This window comes from Pteropus medius, unplaced genomic scaffold (assembly GCF_902729225.1).
Source record: "Pteropus medius unplaced genomic scaffold, Ma_sr-lr_union100, whole genome shotgun sequence".
NCBI classification, from domain to species: domain Eukaryota; kingdom Metazoa; phylum Chordata; class Mammalia; order Chiroptera; family Pteropodidae; genus Pteropus; species Pteropus medius.
The window spans coordinates 11,081,190-11,101,626 of NW_024351729.1; the positions used below are offsets into that span (position 1 = coordinate 11,081,190).

General features: G+C 35.1%; 1 protein-coding gene and 2 pseudogenes across 7 annotated transcripts in view; 1 reads left to right on the forward strand and 2 right to left on the reverse strand.

The window, feature by feature from the left end:
• Positions 1–20,437, forward strand: part of CARF (calcium responsive transcription factor) — a 73,015-nt gene that overhangs the window by 51,521 nt on the left and 1,057 nt on the right. For 6 of the 7 annotated variants that reach the window (XR_005648999.1, XR_005648997.1, XR_005649002.1 and 3 more), the window contains 4 exons: positions 4,561–4,700; positions 7,893–8,069; positions 9,598–9,678; positions 19,432–19,624. The gene's annotated coding sequence lies outside the window, so the exon portion shown is untranslated. Of the gene's footprint in view, positions 1–4,560; positions 4,701–7,892; positions 8,686–9,597; positions 9,679–19,431; positions 19,625–20,437 lie in introns of those variants that run through there. The other variant, XR_005649000.1, reaches the window with a different exon arrangement.
• Positions 1,382–1,497, reverse strand: LOC120587879 (uncharacterized; annotated as a pseudogene).
• On the reverse strand, positions 5,039–5,157 carry LOC120587923 (uncharacterized; annotated as a pseudogene).

The following is a 20,437-nucleotide window of genomic DNA, read 5'->3' on the forward strand; positions in this document are numbered from 1 at the left end:
CCATTTCTAGAATAACTTGTACTTTTTAATTAGAATGTATAATTTGTTTTATATACTGGGTTTCATTTTGATTTAATATTATCATTGATATGGTTGGGTTTATGTCTTCTATCTTTCTATTTTTTATTCTGTTCCATCTGTACCTTGTTCCCTTCTTTTTCTGCCTTCTTTTGGCGCAATTGAGCTTTTCTGTGATTCAGTTTTATCTCCTTTATTGATTTATTAGCTGTAACTCTTGTTATTTTAATGATTGCTTTAGTGTTTATACTGTACATCTTTAACTGTCACTGTCTTCCTTCAAGTACTATTCCACCATTTTGCATATAAGAATCTTACAAAAGGATACTTCCATTTTTCCCTTTTCTCACCTTTATACTATTGTCATACATTCTATTTCTATATAATAACCACGTTATTTTTTATACTTTATGGTTACCTTGTAAGGAGATTTAAATAATAAAAAATTATTTACCCATATAGTTATTATTTTCAGTGTTTTTCATTCCTTTGTGTAGATCCATATTTCCACCTAGTGTCATTTTTTTCCTTTTACTTCCTTTTAAAATTCCTTTAAATGGAACTTTTACTGTTTTTGTAGTGTACATCTGTGGCGTATGAATTCTTTCAAGTTTATCATGTCTGAGAAAGTATTTTGCCTTCTTTTTGGTGGGGGGGAGGGCCTTCTTTACCTTTTATCTCCTGTGCATGCAAGCCTGGCATCATTTTTCCTTATGTTTAATCAGTTGCCAGGACCTACCTGTCCCTACATCCTTTATATTTTCCACAACAATTTTGCCTTCATTTTTGAATGATATTTTCCCTGGATAAAGAATTCCAAGTTAACTGTTTTTCCTTTATTTTAAAAATGTTCCTCCACTATCTCTTATCTTGAATTATTTCTAATGAGAAATCTGCTGTCATTCTTATTTTTGTTTCTTGGGATATCTGTCTTTTTTTCCTCTGGCTGATTTTAATACAGTCATGCACTACATAACATTTCAGTCAACAACGGACTGCATGTGTGACGGTGGTCCCATAAGATTGTAATGGAGCTGAAAAATTCCTATCATTCAGTGACATAGCTATGGTAATGTCATAGTACAATGCATTACTTATGTGTTTGTGGTGATGCTGTTGTAAACAAACTTACTACACTGCTAGCCACAAAAATACATATACAGTACTAAGCTATACCATCTAGATTTGTGTAAGTACGTTCTATGATGTTCACATGATACAAATTGCCTAATGATGCATTTCTTGGAATGCATACTGTTTGTTAAATGGCACGTGACTGTATTTTTTTTATTACTAGGTGTCAGCAATTTGCTTATATCTGTAATTTTCTTCATATTTTTTTTTTAAATTTATTTATTATTTATGCCTACAGCACCTCGTCTTCCTAGGTGGTCTCCCATCCAAGTACTAACCAGGCCTGACCCTGCTTAGCTTCCGAGATCAGACATTGGGCTTGTTCAGGGTGGCATGGCCATAGACCATGGACTGTGGCTCCACTGGGGCATGAACCCAGGACCTTCTATGTGTAAAGCAGACATTCTAATCGCTACACTATGGAACCACTTCTGTTCAAATTTGGAAATTTTTTGACTATTTTTTTCCTCAAAAATTTTTGTCTTCCTAACTATCAGGGATTCCAATTATATATATATTGGGCTGCTTGAAGTTATCTCATATCTCACTGATATGAGATCTCATTCTATTTTTCAATTTTTTTTCTGCCTCTTCATTTTATATAGTTTATATTGCTCTGTCTTCAAATTCACTGGTCTTTTCTTCAGATTAACTTGGAATTGTTGATAATCCAGTGTATTTTTCAACACAGACATCTTAGTTTTAGAAATTTAATTTAGGAATTTTTGTCTTTCATATCTCTAATTGACATCTTGAATCTTTCCTTTCTTGAACATATATAATGCAACTATAAAATTATTTTAATGCCCTTGTGTACTAATTCTTTTTTTTGAGATCGATTTTAATTGATTTTTCTACTCATTATTTTTATATATTTTCTTTTCTAAATTCCTGGTTAACTTTTGATTCGATGTCAGACTTAACTTTTACCTTTTTATATTCCTGTAAATATTCTTGAGTTTTGTTCTAGGGCACAGTTAAGTTTCCTGAAAACAGTATGTTCCGATAATGTCTTGCATTCAAGTTTTCTTAGGTAGAACCAGAGCAGCATTTAATCTAATGTTAATTTTGTCTCACTGTTAAGGCAAAACACTTCTGTCTATTCTACACTGTAATTTTGAATTGATGAGGTTTTCCACTCTGGCTGGTGGGAATAGGCACTTTTCTGGTCCCTTGTGAGCCTCAGGGATTGTTTCCTCAAATCCTTTCATGTTGCTTTTCCCTCTAATCTCAAATAGTTTTTTTTATACTCATGCTCTGTTCAGTAAGGTACAGTAATTCCTCAATGTCATCAGTAGGTTCTGTGACTTTACGTGAAATAGCGTATAATGAAACCAGTTTTACCATAGGCTAATGATATAAACAACAGTTAAGTTCCTATGGAAGCTCATCAACATTATATTGAAACAACGTTGAAAAAAAGGACATCGAGAACCTACTGTACTCTGTTGAAGACTAGAGCATGACCTTCTATTTGTGTAGCTCTCTCTTCTTGAGCACTTTATCCTACAAACTCTAGTTGCTTTGACCTTCCTGGATTCCAAGTTCCATCTCTTCTACTCTGCCTGGGTTCCCCCTCCATGTGCCACAGTATGGAAACTCTCTTCAGACAGCAATCTGAGATAACATAGGCCTCATCTTATCTGTTTTCCATCTTTCAGGGATTACTGCCCTTTGTTTCATGATGTCCAATGTTTTGAGAATCATTGCTTCATATATTTTATTCTTTTTATAGCTGTTTCAGGCACGAAGGTCAGTGTAGTCACTTTTACTTCATCTTGACTAGATGTGGAAGTTCTCAGCTTCAACATTATATCACATCTGGGTTTTTTCAGAAGCAGTAGAGTTGAAAGGAAGTAGGAGGTTGTAAGAGAAGAGCAAAGATAGATTTTGAGATGGAATAGGGTACAACAAATATGGGTGAGACAGGTATATATATCATTGTAAAACTTAGGGTATATGATTTGTCCAAAGTAATTCCCAAGAAATGCCTGATAATACAGGGACCACCTTTGATGGTATAGTTTCCAATTTCTACTGTCTTGGCTCCACCAGTCATAATGACTGAGCCTTCTATCACTGACAGAGTAAGGTGCCATGCAGGATACCAAAATGAATGACTTAAAAGTTTGCCTTAAAGGAACTTAGTGTCTGTTACATGAGATATATAACTTTATACAACATAAAAAGTAGTAAATATGATAATAAGAATATAGATAAAACCATGTAAGAATTCAGAGAAAGAAGACATTACTTCCAAGGAACAGAACTGACATTATACTTGGTGCTTTGTATTGTTTAGTTAAAGCACTCGACCTTTTGCCTGGCATGACATAAGTTGTTTTTTTATTATTGTAGATTGGACTTGCGGTTAAGAGCATGTGCTCTGAAGCCATGTGAATCCCCCTCTCTTTATTAGCTGTGTAACTGTGGACAAATTACAAAGACTTTCAGTTCTTCATATTTTTTTTTTATCTAAGGGAATAGTAGTAGTAGCTACCTAAGTGAATTGTTATAAGGATTTAATGAGTTAATCCACATTAAGATCTTATATATTGATACATGCCACTCAATATATATTTATTTTTATAATTTTATTAATTTTAAACTTTAAAATCCTGGAAGGTAAGCATTATCCTTATTCTCAAGCTTATATGTCTGTTAGGGTGTCCTTTGGCTGCTTGCAACAGAGACATGATTATGGTAACTTGCCCAAATAAAGAGGTCTTTTTAATTAATTAATTAATTATGAAACCAAGGCCAAAGGCAACCTGACCAGGGCTAATATGGCGGTTCCATGTTGCCACCAGGAAGGCAGACTCTTAAGTTTAGTCTTTTCATGTAACCATCTCTAACATGTACCTTTCATCTACATATTTGTTACCTTTTTATCCATGATGCTTGCTTCTCCTCCAGCACTGATCAGAGTTCAGATAGGAAGAATGGTATGGGCAAAAGACCTGTGCTAGGTGAGTGAGCCAAAGTTCTTTCTCAGAAGACCCATCAGCAACTTCCCATCCTAACAAAACCTAATCCTGTCCCTATGAAGAGTTGTAGCGTAGTGGCAGACAGTAATACAATTAACCAATTTTAAAACATTTTATATTAAAGAAGTTCTAGGCTGGTGAAGAGTTTAGGTTGTGAAGGGAACAATAGATACTGGTGTAAGAAGGCAGAAGATTGTGAAAGAATCACTTCCAAACTCTCACCTCTCTCCAGTCAAAAACTATTACATAAAATATGCGAATTTCAGTCAGATCCTCTGCTTTGAAACTCATCTTTAACCAGATCCCCCAAACTCATAGATACTGCACCTCTGACTTACCCTGTGAGACACCGTAAAGACTATCAAGATAGTGTTTACCCTTACCACAGTAAGCAAAAAACTCAGTTTTGCTTTATCAACAGGTTACTTTGGAGGTATTTTAAAGGAGCCAGCATTTGATGATCTTGGAGGTCCCATCAAAATCTGGTCAACTTGAAAACAGCATGTTTTTCTGGGGCCCTTTGAGCCTTCTGCACAAGGTCTCTCCAATGGTGATAGAGAGGTAAGTTTATATAGGGTTTGAGCTCTGATTTCTTACTTTTCCATTGAACACTCTACATGCTAAGTTTAGTTTATTTAATTTGAGAGTACAAATAAGAAACTTTTAAAGTATTCATTGATCAGGTTTGAAAAGCTTTTATTTTTAGTAGAAATCTGTATTATTATGATACTTCTGTATCTTTTGTCCTTGTCATTTCTTCATTGTGCATCTATAAGAGGAAGTTCATAGGGATGAAGATGGGTGTAAGCTTATATGTTCAGAAGGTTTCTCGTCAGATTGTCATTGTTTGGAAAAACTGCCTTAGGTCATTTATGAAAATCTTTTTTTTTTTTTTTCAATGCCTACAGTACCTGGTATTCCTAGGTGGTCTTCCATCCAAGTACTGACCAGGCCCGACCCTGCTTAGCTTCTGAGATCAGAAGAGATCGGGCACATTCAGGGTGGCATGGCTATAGACTCATTTATGAAGATCTTATCAGAACTTTACTCACTTTCGTTGTCCATGAAAGTCTAGTCTTCTTTGGGTAGGTGAGACCCCCAAGTTACAGGGTGCACAAGATTTGACTGACTGTTGTCCGATTCATACGTTTATCTTTAGCCTAATTCTATACACACTCTGGGCTGGATTTCTGCATCTTATATGTATTCATTTTAGAATCAAATGTGCTTCTTAACTATCTAAATGATGTGTTATTTGAAATTATAATGGTTATTTTGGAGAACTGTTGATAGGAACTATTTAAAGTTGTTCCTTTTGGGAGGTACTTCAAAGCAAAAACAAAGCAATATCCCAAACATACATTTGTCTACATTTTAAAGAAGAGGAAATGGGGAGAGCAATTAGGAGGGTATTGCAATTGCACAGGTGAAAGCTTAGGGTGATTTGGAAATAGATAGTCATACAGGAGGCAAGAAATGGACAAATTTAGGATATATTCTGGAGTTAGAATCATCAGGAGTTGCTGATTGGTTGGCTATTGTAGAGCAGGGAGCGGGTGCAGGGATAGTGTATGAAAGGAGAGGAATGAAGAATGACTCTAGGGTTTTAGTGTGAGTGACTATACGAATGGTAGTGAATTTTACTGAGTTGAAGAAAACTGATGAGAGAGATAGATAAGGCAAAGCAAGAGCTCTCTTTTGGATGTGGTTATTTTGACTTCCAAAAGGAAGTGTTAAGTAGGCACTAGTCTACTTAACCTTTAAGTAGAGATACTAGTTTAGAGATCAGGATTGGAGGTAAACAGGTCTATGATTTAGTGACATATGGATGGTATTTAAAACTAGAAAACAGAGAGATTACCTGAGAAGAAAATGTAGAGAATGCCTGGAATCTAGCCCTGGAGCCCTCCAACATTTAGGTTAGCTATAGCAGAAAAAATGGCTAAAATGTTAAAAGGAACACCAGGAATGCTTCAGACTGATCAGCTGAGTTTACTTTGGAACCCATGAAGGAATGTAGTTGCAGGAAGTATCTGAGATTAGTTGCTAATTGAATTAATCTTTTTAGTCCTTTAGCCACCAAATACATATTCAGTATTTTAGTCCTTTAGCCACCAAATACATATTCATACATAAAATATGTTTAGGTGGCAGTGTATTATAAATACGGGTCTCCAAGAGACATTATAATATAAGGTAACTCCAGTCTAAATGCCTGATAATGTACCGTATTTACATATAACATTCTCTTGCAGGTAAGGGACATCAGATATCTAGACATGATCATAAAAATATTTTGGAAAAGCCTGTCTTTCTGCTTTCTAGTTTTTAAAATTACTTTAAATTAAACTATCAATTTTTAAATCTTTTTAATACATTATTCAATTTTTATTTAATAAAATATTAAACTTTTCCACTTACTTTGCTTTTACATAAAATATGTTTAGGTGGCAGTATAAATTCTGGCTTTAAAATGATGATTAGAATTATGTAAATATTTAACTATCTTAAGATCTTTCTTCTCTTTTTCAGGTTTGATTAACATTTAAAAATACATTATAATGTTTTAACATCAAACTTACATTAATTAAAAAAATGGGTATATTTAGACCTTCAAGAAGAATATAACCAAAAGATATAAACAAGAAGAAAACAAAACAAAAACATGTAGTTTGTAGTAGCTATAAAACAATGTGTGGCTTTCAGAGTAACAGACTTGTATATCAGTTGCAAATAGTAATTTTTTATTCATGAGATCTTTTCATTTCCATGGAAACACTGAGGTCATTTTAATTTTTAATTACACTAGAGTTTACAGTTCCATTGATTTTGCCCCTGTAGTAGTAAGCACAGAAGTTAGAGCTTTACTCATTTCTAAATTTTCAAATTTATTTTTATAATTTATTATTGTTTTATTCTACCTCACAGTAATTTTTGATTGTGCATCTACTGGATCATGTCCTTATAGAATTAAATACAATAATATAAAAACTTTTCTAATTTGAAATATCTCACTTTTGTTAAAATTAACATTTTTTTATTGGTGAGGTATTTTTCATATATTTCTTTCTTATGTGAAATATCAATTTTTCACTAGTCCATTTTTATATTGCAGTCTACTTAAAAAAATACATTCTGTTGGCCTTGAGATTTTTTAATGTTTCTATGGGATTGTTTTTGTCTTTTTTTTATTACTCGAGTAACACAAATATTCTAGTTGTAAAAGATTTGAACAATATAGAAATATACGTAGCAAATGACTCCCTTCCTAGCTCCCTTTCTTATAGAACCACTGTCAACAGCATTTTATTCCTATCCTTATTCCATTAATATGTGTATGTCGCCATATTCTTTAAATATATATAAATATACATAGATGTGTACATATATAAATATAAATGGATCACATAATACCTACTGTTCAGTGTCTTAGTTTCTTCACTTAATAGCATATTGTCAAGACCTTATTTTTTTCCCCCAACAATGTAAAAAGTTTCCCTGTATTATAGACAGGACATATGATCACTGTAAAAAAAATTTGATCAAGATAGGAAAGATGTTTTTAAAACAATAAAAAATCACCTGAAATCATCATGGAGATAACCACGAGTAATATTTTGGCAACTATTCTTACATGCCTCTCTCAATATATTTTACATAATTGATGTTTTTTGTGACACTAGCTGGTATACTGCAATTCAGTTCTAGCACAGACCACACAAATTAAAGAGCATAGTCCTGCCTTCATTTCAGATACCAGTCAAAAGTGGGATCCCCAAGCCACCTGTATTTCCAGCTGCCTACAAATCTGGGATAATCCAATGAACCCTTCAAGTTTAACAATTTGCTGGAATGACTGAGAATTCAAGAAGGCACTTAATAGTTTTATAAGAAAGGATACAAATTTGGAACATATGAGAGACATAGAAGGTAAGGTCTGGGAGAGTCCTGAATGTAGAGTTCTGTGCCTTCTCCCATGCAGTTGGGGCACTTCACCATCCCATCACATTGATGTGTTTATCAACAAGGAAGCACCACTGAGCTTCATGTCTAGAGCTTTTATCGGAGTTTCAGTACATAGATATGATTGATTAAATCATTGGCCCTGTGATTGAACTCAATCTCTAGGCCCCATCCCTTTCTTGGAGATCAGCAGTTGGGCTGATATCATGTGGCTCAGAAGCTTCAACCTTCTAATCACGTGGTTGGTCTCTCTGGCATGACCAGTCTCGATCCTGACTATACCTAAGGGCCCACCGAAGGTCACCCCATTTGGATAAACTCAGGTGTGATCCAAAGGGCAAATGAATAACAAAGACACTCCTTTTACTTGGGAAATGCCAGGAATTTAGATTCATTCCCAAGAATCATAGACAAAAGGTGAGTCGAATTCTTTATTATACAGTAGTGTCATATGTTGTTTTACTGTGGATGCCGATTTTAGTCTTAGATTTCTTACCATGTCTATACACTAGGTCTTTTTTCTCAAGGCTGTTGGGTGAAACATAATGTGTTTTATCAAATATATTACTTCTATCTATATATAATTCTCTTTCCCAGTTTTTAATTTGCCTTTTATTTTGATAACTTCTGTGCTTAAACAGTACTACTTCAACTAGATGGGAGGTAAATATCTAAAATTTCTTATAGCTTTCATAAGTTTTTTTAAATATATATACTGAATTATTGTGGTACACAGGATAAGTTTAAATAGTTTTTTTTTTTACTAGATTGTTCACATCCTGTGACTATTCTGTAACCACCAATTTGTACTTCTTAATCCCTTCAGCTTTTTTACCCAGCCTCCCTACCCAACTCCCACCCACAACTACCAGTCTGTTCACTGTATCTATGAGTCTCTCTCTGTTTTGTTTGTTCGTTTATTTTGTTCTTCATATTCCACATATAAATGAAATTACATAGTATTTGTCTTTCTCTGTCTGTTCCATCACACCTAGCATAATACTCTCTAGGTCTATCCATGTCGTTGCAAATAGTAAGATTTCATTCTTTACGGCTGAATAATATTCCATTGCACATATGCACCACATCTTCTCCATCCAGTTATCTATTGATGGGTGCCTAGGTTGCCTCCACATTGTAGCCACTGCAAACAACACTGCAGTGAACAGAGGGGTGCATATATCCCTTCAAATCAGTGCCTTAGATTTCTTTGGATAAACACCAAGAAGTGGAATTGCTAGGTCATAAGGTAGTTCCATTTTTAATTCTTTGAGGAACCGCCATACTGTTCTCCACAAAGAGTTTTTTTTTTTTTTTTCAAGTAACCGATTCTCCCAACACAATGAAATAAATTTTTAATTTTTTATATTCACCTTTGCAAGGAATTAGTGGGTTGTGAGGAATAGGAGGTTTGGTATGGTATGAGGAAGGTATTGTTAACCACATGTTAACCTCAAGACACTGAAGTTCAAAAAGATCAAATAATTTTTTCCAGATCACCTGGAAAGGGCAGAATTGTCTGACTCCAAAGCCTAAAAAAAGATCAATTAAGCAGCAGCCAATATTGGAATTACATGTAAGTACCAAATGATTTAGAGAATACTTTAGATTATAAAACAATTATATAATTTGTTCTGACATGAAAATTAAAATTAAGTGGAATATAGAAGAAAATCTAGTCATGATACTGGAAAGTGACACATGCTGTGCATTGACAGAGAAATAAAAGAAGTGATTTTAAATAAGAGTCCAAAATTTAAGGCCACAGAGATATTGATTTGTGATCAAGTGGTGTTGTATAGGCAACTTCATGTATTGTACTTCAGAGAGAGCAGCACAGATTGATTTGTTTAATGATGATAATCATGGTTAATGAATTTTAAGAGGAAGCCAGCTAGTTGCTAAAAAAATTTCAGTAGAAAATTATCCTTTGTATTTTTTTTTTCTCTTTTCAACTCTCAACATTAGGGCACTTTGAGAAACATTTATACTTAAAACTCTAGAACATTAAACTGAAAAGGAACAAAATAATTCAGATCACAGCAGATGAATCAAGTAAATTTTTATAGATAAATGAATAAAGCAAATTTGTGAAATAGTATATCAGCATTTATTATATTTATATAATACATTTACTACTAAATGTATTACTGCGTACATTGTAAAAATTTACTCCAAATTGTGATTCTCAACATTAACCTTCCCTTTAGAACACATTATATATACAGTATCTCATCTGATTTTTATATTTCCCTTGTGAGATAGGTAAGATTTGTTGTTCACTTTGTTTTCAAGTATTTTCACATGTTGCTTAATTTTTCTACACAAAATTTCTGATGGAACCAAGTGTATGTATTTTCCTATTTCACAGCTGAGAACACTAAATTATAGGGAATAAGTTACATGTTTATTACATATGAAATCATCTGGAACTGAAATTATGTAGACATGATTTGGAAGTAGTCTTCTGATACTTAGCTGAGTAATTTTAAAATTTGAGATTAGATAAGCCACAACCATTAAATCTTAGAATTCTTAAATTTTCTTACTTTCCCTAGCTTTGCAAGAATTCTGCTCATGATGTAGGTCTGAAAGCATTTATTTTAAAGAGAAAATGAGCAGAACACCCGAATCACTTGTTATGAAAGAGGAATTTTAAACACTTAGGAAGAATTGTATGGACTTTGTATATAGATATAAAATTAAACACAGTAAATTACATGTTTAATCACTTGTTTTTTCAAAAATATACATGAAACTTACAATCCTTAGTGTTTCGAAAAATTATTTAAAAGAATTACATAATAACTTGCTACCTAGCAGCATGCACTTTCTTTTTACCCTTCCAAGCTATGCAGCATTTGGACTGTCAACAATGGTGGAAGGTAAAGGTGTTGTTCATTTAACATATTTACTTTACTTAGTTCCAAAATAGGATTATAGATAACATTTATTGAGTGCCAGATGCTTTTTATTTGTCAGTTAATCCTCACAACTGGCCTGGGTATTATTATCTTAATTTTATGGAAGAAAAACAAACTCAGAAAGATTAAATACTTTGCCCATGATCATATAGTTAGGAAACCCAGAATTAGAGGTCTAAATCCAAGAATTTTTTTTTCTTCCAGAGTCTGTGTTATAACTAGATTTAACTTTAAACAATTAGTGAACTATCAACATTCACTCATAAGGAAAGTATGCTTCTTGCCAACCTCGAGAATTACTTCCCATCTGTAAATTAAAAGGTGATCCTTCAGATAAGGGACTTTAGGATATGCATTACTTTATTAATGTGGGAACTATATGTTTTCCAAAGTAGTATTAACACTTTATTTTCAACCACTTCGACCTGTGAAATCCCTTGCCACAAAATACTTAACTAAAAAGGCGTTACAAAGATGTAATAGAGGGACAATTATTAAGGAACATTGGCCCTGAACTACTATCTTAGATTTTATATACCAAATAATTCAGAAGATATTTAGACTGGAAAGTAAGCATAACATTCTGTAGTTCATACACATTTAGAGTTCTTTAGATTTAGATCTTCCCTAGTTCGCTGGGAGTTTACATTATGAATGGATGTTGAATTTTGTCACATACTGCATCTATTGAAATGATTGTCTGGTTTTTCTCCTTTATTAAATTGGTGAAATACATAGACTGATGTTCAAATATGTATGGATATGTAAAGGTACACATATCTGGTACACATGCACACAGTTTCTCTAGCCCACATGCAAAGTACTCATTGGTTGTGTCATTAGATATTCCTATCTTTAGCTTTACCGGATAGTGCCAAACTGACTTCCAAACTGATTATACCAATATATATTCTCACTAACAATAGATGATCCCAGTTGTTTCATATCTTTATCAGTACTTTTTATTGTCAGACTTTCCAATTTTTTCAAAGCTGATAAGTATATAGTAGTTTTTAATTTTGGTTTTAATTTATATTTCCTTAATTGCAACTGAGTTTGAGTACCTTTTCAATATTTGTTCACCATTTGTATTTCCCTTCCTGTGATTGACCAATTGCAATATTTTGCCTATTTAAAAAAATTTTTAGATAGCTTACATTACTTGTTTGTTGGAGTTCTTCATATATTCTAAATATATAAGAGTCTTATAAGAGTCTTATCGAAATATGCGTTGCAAATATATTTCTCATTGTAGGGAAAATATTCTTTTCACTCTCTATGGTACTTTTGAGGAACAGGTTTTCTTAATCCTAATATAGTTAAAGTTGTCAATTTTTTCCTTTAAGGAATCCTTTATGGCTAGTGCTTTTTGTTTCTTCCTTAAGAAATCACTGCGAGGAGCCTAAAGGAGCCCATGCAGATAGACTAAATGTAAAGGCTAGAGGCTGGTATTATGTTGACAGTTCAGCTAAAGTCCCAAGCCAGCAGCCAGCATCAACCACCAGACATGTAAATGAAGATGTCTACAGATTTTAGCCCTCAGCTGTGGAGTTGCTCCCAGCCTTTGAGAATTCCAGCTGAGACCTCAGATGTAGAGCAGAGACAAGCCATCCCTTTTTTGCTGTGCTCAAATTCCTGATCCATAGAATGTGTGAGGACAGTTCAATGGTTGTTTTACACCACTAAATTTTGAGGTGGTTTGTTAAATAGGAATTGTGGAATAAGAAGACTATGGGAACCTTTTAGAAGAATGTTATGATAGATGCAATGTAATAGTTTTTAGTCTTTTGAGATATTGATATTATAAGAGAATAAAACAAACTAAGTTCAATTGTCCTGATGATGGTGGGCGTAGGATAGTTTGGCAGACAGCAAATTGTCTCTCCCCTACCCAAAATATTTTCCCATAGTACTAACTAGGCATATGGATTCCTAGTGAGAAATAACATTTTCCAGTATCCTTTCCAAGTGGATGTAGCCACTGACTAACATCCTGCCCATGGAATATGAGAAGTGATGTGCAACTTCCATGTCACATGCTTACAAGGAAATAGCCATTCATTTTCACTCTTTCTCCCTTCCTGTGAGCTGTTTGACAAGGTAAATGTCCTAGGGGTTGGAAGAGCAATGAGAAGGGGAGAACTGGGGTCCTTGAATCTCACTGTGGAATTATCACCTGGACAGCTTACTCACCTTTAAATTGTTATGAGAGTAAGATTTAAAATTCCTGTCTTATTTAATCCACAATATTTTATCGTATCTGTGTTATATTAGCTTAATTCACCCCTTAATTTATACATGTAGTTAAGAACAGAAATAGAGAGACTTAAAAATAATAGGATTTCTAGGGGCACAGCTGAGGAAGTAGGCTAGGTTGGTGATTACCAAGACCTAATTTTAAAGCAAAAGTTCTAAAGAGTGAATAAGGAACCTAAAAAAGGAAAAGAAATTGCTATTTTCATTATCCATATGCTGACTCAGCTGGTCAGTTACTGATCACTAATGTATCTGGAATTTATAATCGCTTCCATAACCTCTATTTTTAAGAGTTGTTACAAGTGACTGGCGAGAAATAAAATTTATAATGCATTAAATATTACACAAAATGTCTAATTTTGCTTATAGAATTTCTTGCCTTTTTACCATAACTTAATCAAGTGGAATAACTTTTTCTTTTTTTTCCTCTTTATGGTAAACTATGCATAAGGTAAAATTTACCATTTCAACCATTTTTTAGTGTATAGTTCATTGCCATTCAGTATTCACACTGTTGTACAACTATCACCACTATCCATCTCTAGAACTTTTTCATTTCAAACTGAAACTGTAACCATTAAATAATAACTTACCATTGTACACTACCCCTAAGTGGTTCTCTTTTTTGTAATAAAATGATCTTTCAATATCCACTAAAACATCAGAAAACTGAATGGGACTGAGTGGGTAAACTGCAAACAGTAAGAAGATGTAATTAGGAAATTAGGAAGCTAGGCTTTTGTGATGCCATTTCTATTTGTAAAATTATTCAACTAAGGAAATATCCTTTACAGAGACTGCTTGATTTCTCATTCAGAAACTTAAAAAGTAAATTGAAAAAAAAAAGTTCTGTTTTTAATTTTCTGTTCTCTTAATTTGTACTGAAACAAGCTTTTGGTTCATTCACACTTATTTCTTTAGGGCACTATTTTCCATCTGTTTATTTACAGCTGAAAACCATAATCTTCTTGTTCTACTAATGTGTTTCATCATGATGAATCATGTGATAAAAACTAATGATCCGTTTGCCAGGAAATATGAGAGTGAAGTGCTCAGTAAACGAAAATATTTCCCCTTATATTAAATTCATTATAATAAAAAAGAAGTGAAATAGTATATGTTTTTCCAGAAATGTCTGTGAAAAACTGTGAAGCATTTATTGTTTTAATCAGTGTTGAGCTGAGCTGCCTTTATTGTGCATCAAACTGTCAATATAACTAGGACCTCCCTGATCTCAGATCTATTTTTTAAGTGTTACCTATTTGACTGCATTTACAATTTTGATGTAATATGAAAAACTAAAGCCCCATGAGTCACGGTTATAGTCATTTACCCCTGAAGCGCTAGATCTCAATACCTTAATTCCAAATAAGTTGATAATTATTAACCCGCTTTATTACTCAAATAGAAAAAGTAAAAAGAGCCAATAAATCAAATGAATGTACAAGTCAAAACAATTATTCACAAAACTGAAAACCGTGTGAGATATAGTAACTAGGAATGTTAATAGATTAATATCAGATATATCATACATTTCTTTGATTTTTACTGTGACAAATGTAGGGGAAAAACTCATTGAGATGTGTGGTGGTATAGCAGACCTAGGGGTAGAGATTGCACAAAGGTTTGTTTTTTCTTCTTAATTCTTATAGTATTGCTGTGAAAAAGAAATATTCCTTGATACATAACAGGTAAAGAAATCCCAGATATCGATTAATGTGAATTTGAATTAGAGCAACTGAATTTAAAAAAACTGCTTTCTTAGAACCAGGAATCATTCCTGGTCTCAAATTTTTCTCTTCACATTTAAGTAAAAGGAAATTAGAATTGAAAAAGAGAAAATGCTAATCTTTAAATTAAAATTTCCTATAATTTCCTTCTTCTACTTGATTAAAGAATTTTTCTCTACTATAGACTGTGGCCATCTTAACTTTCAATTAACTTTCTAGCAACCATAGAAAGTTCATTATACATGAAAGCAAAGTGGTTTTCTTTCATGTTTCAGCTGAATTTTAATTACTATATTCTGTGTGTTTGGGGGAGATTGCATGATTACATTTTGCCTTGAGAAAGACATGACAAGGCCTAAAACAACAAATATAGTTTTAATCTTGTCATGTCCCTACTTAAAAACTCTAATTTTATATAGCATGAAAGTTAAATCATTAAGCCAGCAATCAAGACTCCTGCCCACACTGTGAGAGTTAATTACAACCTATATCTTCCCAACCTCATCTCCTTCCTTCTTCTACCCCAGCTAGACTGCTTATGGTCTGCTCAAATTTGGTGGAGAATTTCCTCAGGAGTCAAACTTTTACCTACGTCATTCTCTTTTCAGAATTCCCCTTTCTTCCTGCACCCAAATTTTAACATTTCTTCAAGGTCTTACTCAGGTACCAGTCTCTATAAGAAACCTGCCTTAACCATGCTTATTATTTGGTGGTTGTCTGCTCTAACTCTCCCCATTGAATGCACCTTTAACCCTTTAAGAATTGTTTATTCTATTTCTATTTCCTTTTTAATCTTATACTTCATATCTGCCTTTTCAATCCTGAGTGCTAAAGAAGTTGTTAGAAAGATGAGTATCCAGATAGAAGTACATGGGCATTAAATTCAGATATGGCTAATTGGTATGAATTTTACCTCTCCCTTTTGCTAGCTAGTTGTGTGACCTTGTACCAGGCCAGGGATGCTGCTAAACATTCTGCAATGGACAGGACAACTCCCCACAACAAAAAATTACCCAATCCAAAATGTTAATAGTCCTGAGGTTGAGAAACACTGTTCCAAATTCATCATCCCATAGATTCTGAAAAAGCAGCACAATATAGTCTAAAAAGCCTAGGATTAAGGAGTCCTGAGTTCTAGTTCCAGTTCTGTCAACAGCAAGCAGTGTGCTACAGGGCAAGTCAACCCTTTTAGACCTCTATTTATTTTTAATAAATTGCCATTTAACTTGTTCCTCTATCCCATGTTTCCTACAGTGCAAATTAGTTTTAGAGCTGTACTGTCAAATACAGTAGCCTCAAGTGTCTATTTAAGTTAAATAAAACTAAAAATTTATTTCTCATTTGCACAAGTCATGTTACAATTGTTCAGTAGCTACATATAGCTAGTGGCGACTGTACTGAACAATACAGATGTGGACCATTGTTATCACTGCAGAAATTTCTATTGGATAGTGCTGGTCTAGAGGCTTCGATTCAGGTTCAGGCCTTGATTTTTTTAATATTTACAATGGAGATATTAAATTACATGGTTTCTAAGGTAACTTTCAGTTCTCTAGTTCTGTGATTCTAATAAAGTCATCTATGTTAATTTTAAAAAATCTGTAAATGGGTGGCTAACAAATTTTGGTATCACTGATATTCTAATCAATATAATTATAATCAGGTGTTTGCATTAGCATGCCTGACACTGTAGATTAGGCACCTCTGTGGGACCTATTGAAAGGTATAGACAAGACTTCTAGTTTCTGGTTTGGCATGTAAGAATCTTAAAAGTCATCACTCCGTGCTAACAAGTAAAAACCTGGAAAAACTAAACATGAGGTCATAGGGCAAATTGTTGCCCCTAAATCGTGAGACAGACAGGTGAATACAGAGAATCACAACCTACCAGAGCAGAAAACCTGAGCAGAATTCTCCATGAGAACCTGTACTGGCGTAGGAAAACCTGAAATGTAATTGGCAAATTGCTGGAGACTCAGTGGACAAGTCCGAGAGTTAAAAACTCCAGGGGCTTAGGGGCGGGCTGTCTCAGGCTTGGGGGAAGGCCTGCATTTTTGTTTTATTTTTAGGAACTCAATCAGGTTCTCACAGTAAGTATCAGAGAAAAATCCCCTTATGCTTCCAGCAGGGGGAGGGGAAAAATTATTTTCAAATAACCAGAACATTCTCTTCCTTTTAACAAGGCCTGCTATGAAGAGAAACTATTTTACTAGAGCCTAAACCATTGGGGTTTTATCAGAGCCTAACTGATCTGAGGGAAGGAAAATACCCAACTCTAGCCCACTCTACTTATCCTGTCTCACCTAAGGGGGAAAAACTGTGAAGCACTTGTAATGTTACAGTTCATAGGCTCACTAAAAGACTGAGACCTAATCGTAGGACTCCCCTAGCACCTCACCACCACTTTATGAAAGCCCTATTTACTGTCGTTGCTTTTATCTAGTACAACATGTCTATCAAAAAATTACAGGGGAAAAAGAATTCCACTTAGAGGGGCAGTTTATGTAAAATCTCTGAGATAGGAGTGTGCTTTGTGAATTTGAGGAGCAGCAAGGAAGCCATGTGCCTGGAGTGGAATAAGGGCAGGCCAGAATAATAGAGAAATTAGAGAGGGAAGTGTGGGAGGAAAACACAGGTCCTTGCTGGCCATTTTAAGTGGGAGGGGGTTTAGCAGAGGAGTGACATCTTATTTTCTATGTTAAAAGATCACTCTGGTTGATGTGTAGAGAGTAATCCATGGGTGGGAAGAATGCAGAGGCACAGGCAGGGAGAAAAACCAGAAGTCTACAATAAGCCAGAAAAGATTTAGTGGTAACTCACATCAAGGTGGTGGGTGGTTGTGGTGGTGGTGGTGGTGGTGGTGGTGGTGGTATAGAAAAATAGATTCTGGATGTAGTATGAAGATATATCTGAAAGGATTAGACAGAATGTGAGGTATATGCGATAGATGGTGAGGATCCTCCTTCAGTTCTTGGACTGACCAGCTGGAAGCATGGCTTACTAATTACTAAAATGGGGGATTCTGTAGCAAAAGGAATTCCTCTCCCTCCTCCTGAAGTTTTTACAGACTAAGTTTCACATACCTGCTAGACAACCAAGGAGAGATGCTGAAAAGGCATAATTTGCAAACAACTACTCGAAATTATCCTCAACTCTGTCATCTGAGAATGAAAGTATCTATCAATAGTAAAAGAATACGCATGGTTCTATTTCAACAAACTTTGTAACACTGGAACTTGAATTTCATTTAATTTTCACATACCATGAAATATTCTTATTTTAAGTTGTCAGCAAAACCTCAAATATTTACTACCTGGCTCTTTGTTAGTTTGCCAATTGCTGGTATATATGAAACGAGATAGGACATTAGTTGATAATTCTGGAAGATTAGCGATGGTTTCATTATATTAGTTCACTTTTTAATATGCTTGATTTCTCCATTTTTTAACCCATTTCTCCATTTTTTAACCCATTTCTCCATTTTTTAACCCATTTCTCCATTTGTCCTGAGAATACTTGCTAGTGGTGCTTGTGGCTTCAGCGTTTACCTGAGATAACTCACGGATTACAGTCCTAATCTTAGCCCTAAGGTTTGCCACGAAATATCTCACTTTTATTATTTTTGCATCGCTCTAATATATCGATAGTCTTTGGAAACAAATGACATTATTCTATTTATAGAATTGTTTTTAGTAGTGGTATTTCCATTTACAAAATATAGTAATTCTCAATCGCTGAAAATGTCAAATCCTAGAAAATGTAGCATTCCTATGCGCGATATTAAATAAGATTTTCGAACACGTGTTAGCTGAAGATTCATTTGATGAACCTGATTTATGTATACATTTCTGTTAACATTAGGATTAGAGATAATTTATGTTCAGAAATAACAAGAAGTTTTTATACTTTATTTTCACATAGTCAGATTTGGTTCAGCATCAAAGAGCATTTATATAAAATTAAATGAATGCTGGCGGCACGCTGCACTTTTTTTTCTGAACAGGAACTTGTGTACCAAGGTAATTTTAGTCTTCCCTGCCCCCTTAAAAAAACCCTTAAAATTGTTTATATCTCATAAATGTAGCCGTTTTGTGTTTAAAGTTGTTTATAGCTCATAAATGTAGCCGTTTTGTTTAAAGTTGTTTATATCTCATAAATGTAGCCGTTTTGTGTAGCCTTAAAAGAGCAAAACCGGTTTAAAGCCTTTAGTACTGTTAAAATAAGCCCTTTGGACTTCACGCTCAGTGGGGAGGAAAGTAGGAGGCATAAACTCATTTAGGGAAAAGGATTTGAGGCGTTGTGTGGGGGCAGTTGTCTATTTTCACATTATTATATAATTACCAGGACCAATCCCCCTTCCATAACAAGAAATGAAAACAAAATACCTATTAGTTATCATGGTATGGTTTCCGCCCTCAGGTGACTCCCGGAAATGACGGTATTAGCCGAAGGCTACGTATGAGAGACCCCAGCGGTGCCAGGGGCGTTGACGTCAGCACGTCACCCGCATACCTCCGCCTCCCGCCCCCATACGTCTAGGCCTGGGGTGAGACTGGAGTCCCTTGGCTGGCCCCCGCCGTTTTCAGAATCCGAGTCGACTGCGACTGCGCAGGTATGCTTGGGCGGGGCTTCAGATAGTCACGCCCCTTCTCAGCATGCCCCTCCTTGTAGCTGCTGGTGGCCCAGGGTTATTAAGGGGGAGAGGAAACAAGTTAGATGTCGGACTGCGGTGTCAGCGCAACTAACGTGAGCGCGGTGAGGAGGGTGTCGGAGAATAGAGGGGTCTGCGTGGCAGAAATGGGGCCGGGTGCGAGATGATGGCAATGTTGTGGGAGTTATTGGGGTGGCTCTGTGGGGGCGAGGGTTGGCCCGGGGTGTGTCTCGTGCGGTCCTGCGGGGGTGGAGTAGCGGGTCAGAGACGCCGACCTCGCATTACCGCATTTCAAAAGCTTCTTAAGTTTGCCTCCTTTCGGTTGTCTGGAATGCGAGGAGAAAATTTGGAATCTCCCAGGCCGCGGAAGCTTTCTTGAGGTAGTTTCCTTGTGGGTGCGTGCGTGTTCCTTTCTTCCTGGATGGAGGCAGGAGGCTGAGTGGACAGGTTTGGTTTTTATCTCCTTGGGTTAGCTGAAAGCCGGCAACCAGGAATTCTCACCCTCCACGCCCCATGCACAACGGCGAGCATTCCCAGCAAGTTTAAGAAACAGTTGAAAGAATTCTAAGGGTTCTAAATGTCAGAAATAAGTGTGCTTTTTCTTTTATGTTTATAGAAATTAGTGGAGTGGGAACGTCATGTTTAACATTATCTGAACGCCTTTTTGAATTATGTACTCTTTTGAATTTGTAGGATTCACGACTTTTATATTGTTGGCAATGTGTTTCATTCTAATCTCAATCTAGTTCAATCTAATTTAATTGCCCAACTACC